We start from the raw sequence: 3,095 nt of genomic DNA on the forward strand, positions 1-3,095 counted from the left end.
TTGTTAGGATCTAATAAAAGGTTGTAAACTTCTACCCAGAAAAGTGAATGGGAACACTCATATATATTTCTGAGCATTCACAATTATTACTATGTCGATCTAAGCATCCCAGATTAGAAACCCCAAATCTAAGACAGTTCCTTGAATACACTTACTATAATGAAGGAAAAAAAAATCTATGCTGTAGTGTTTCCCACCTCAGCTGGGCTCTTCACCTCTAGGCAGTTCGGTGGAAACATCCTTATATGCTTTCGTTGACTGCATCTAATGTCAGAAGGGAAAGGAGCCATTCCATATTTCTCTTTCTGACACTTGCCCACCCAAACGCTTGTTGCTGGAACAGGGACCTGTTCCTGCCCTGCTAGAGGACTCAGTGCAGTCGACTCCCTCACATAGCCTCCCCAGGGGGCCCTGTTTGAAAACTCATGTGTGTGGAAATCACCTCCCCAAGGTTCCACCTTTCCGGATTCTCAGGAGACCCTTTAATTTCCCCTCGCTCTCTCCTCTGTGTGGGGAGAGCTGGGGCACTCCACTGATTTCCTCAGGACTTTCAAGTGTTTCCCCAAGGATGGCTGAGGAAAACTGGAGACTCAAGTGCCAGCTCATGCAGGGATGCCAGGGCTTGCTTATGTGAGCTTGGGATGCTGAGCATCAGCTTTCAGGAAACCCATGTATGTCCTTCCCTTTGTTTATCTCAAAGATCAAAGGGATACCAGGTGTCCTCAGGGGGCACATGTGCCTTTGCTGGCCCTAGTGCTTATGAATTCCAATTGCATTCTTATCTTTGCTGTATCTTTGGGAAAGTCAGTTCTAATCCATAGGAACCCCAATGGATCTATTAACAGCCATGTACATGAAGACATCCAAATTTTCTTCTGAAAATTACACTATTTTTAGATCATTGCCTATTTTATGCCAGGTCCATAATGAGGAACATGGTCATTTTATTCACAGGATATAAACATTTTTTGTGTAATATAAAGAAAATTTACCGTACATTTTCATAGCACTGTCACTACTGCATAGATGGTAGCATGCTAAGGAGAGCACATAGAAAATATCTTTGGGGTCGGGGAAAATTTCCCTGAAAAAAATAGTTAAGCTGAGAACTAAGAAATTAGAATGGTAAGAAATATGGTGGTTCCAGTTGGGATAGAGTTTAGTTCCATACGGAAAGAAAATGTTGCCCAGTCTGTGGGACTAAGGAAAATATTACAAATTAAAACATAAAGAATTCTAATAAAGCCAGAAAAACATGGTAAAATTTGGCACAAAGTGGTAAACAGCTCTAAACATGAGGGTCTTACAAATCCTGTAAGGTGTTTTAACTTTACCCTACAAATGATGACTATGAAGTAAGGTCATGATCAGATAATCAATTGTTATAAATTCATTTTGGCTAAATAATGATAAACATATTGGAAGACTGGAAGAGGAAATGAGGAGACTGTAGGATTCAATTACACTAATCCAGGTGAGAAATAGTATTTGTGTGGACGTGAAGAGGTGTTAGTCAGGTTGGATAGCATTTTCCAGGTAGATGGAAGAAATATTCTATGTCTTAAAAAGAAGAGAATTTGCGATTGATTACAATGGTTCATTAAGGAGAGAGAATAGTAAAAGACAACATCTGCATTCTGATTTTGCATGAGTGGAGAGCAGCTCTATTTACCAAAATAGGAATTACAGGAAGAGAGCAACTTTATTATTAATAATTAATCAACAGTTACGTGTCGATTGGTTCTTTTGCACTATTTGTTCTTTTTGTACAATGTACTATTTTACATGCTGGATTTGAAATGAGGGAGAAGAATCAGCTCTGTTTGGGACATTCTGTGCCTGTAAGCAGTCAGGTAGAGACGTCACCTAGGTGGCTACACATGCATGTCCTGAGTTTAAAGAACTACTCTGAGCAAAAGAGACTTGAGAATGACCAGTAATCAGATTAGATTAGATTAGAAAGTTTATTTCACATTTATTCTTTATTCTTAAGAGCATGGGCTATGGAGGCAGTCTACCTGACTGTGAAACCCAACTCAACTTCTTACACGTTCTGTGTCTGCAGATACTCAGTACTGCAGTTCACCATCTGTGAAATGGGGATGACAGGAGTTGTTGAAAAGACTGTGGTGAAGATTAAGTAGATAGCCCTAAGAATTAAGTTAAAAAATACATGAGTTTATATATAAAAGTCTTATCACGAGACCTGAAAAATGTTAACAACTCAATAAAGGGTAATTTTGCTTTGTGGTTTTTTTATTATTTCAAAATATTAAGGGGGTACAAATGTTTTTGGTTACATTGATCATTTTTGTAATGCTTGAGTCACAGCTGTGAGTCCATCACCCAAATAGTGTTTGTTGTACCTGTTAGGTAGGTTTTTGCCCATGCCCTCTTCCTCCTCCCCCTTGTTTGATTTCCACTGAGTTTAATTCCTTCTTTGCACATGTGTGCTCACCCATTGGTTCTAATTTAATAGGAAGTACATGTGGTGTTTGTTTTTCCATTTTTTAGATACTTCACTTAGAATAATGGTCTCGAGTTCCATCCAAATTCTTGCAAAAGGCATTAATTTATCCTTTTGTATAGGTGAGCAGTACTCCATGGTATACATATACCAAATTTTGTTAATCCACTTATGAACTGATGGGCACTTGGGTTCATTTCACATCTTTGCAACTGTGAATTGTGCTATAATAAACATTCCAGTGCAAGTGCCTTTTTGATAAAAATACTTCCTTTCCTTTGGGTAGATATCCAGTAGTGGGATTGCTGGATCTAACTGTAGGTCTACTTTTAGTTCTTTGAGGAATCTCCATACTGTTTTCCATAGACATTGTACTAATTTGCAGTCCCATCAACACTGTATAAGCATTTCTTTCTCTCTGCATCCATGCAAGCATCTATTGTTTTTGGACTTTTTAATAAAAGTCATTATAATAGCAGTAAAGAGTGCAAGGTGGTATCTTATTATGGTTTTAATTTGCATTTCCCTGATGTTTAGTGACGTTGAACATTTTTTCATATATTTATTGGCCATTCGTCTATCTTCTTTTGAAAAGCTTCTGTTCTTGTCTTTTGCTCACTTTTTAGTG

Source organism: Propithecus coquereli, unplaced genomic scaffold (genome assembly GCF_000956105.1).
Source record: "Propithecus coquereli isolate 6110/MARCELLA unplaced genomic scaffold, Pcoq_1.0 Scaffold594, whole genome shotgun sequence".
NCBI classification, from domain to species: Eukaryota; Metazoa; Chordata; class Mammalia; order Primates; family Indriidae; genus Propithecus; species Propithecus coquereli.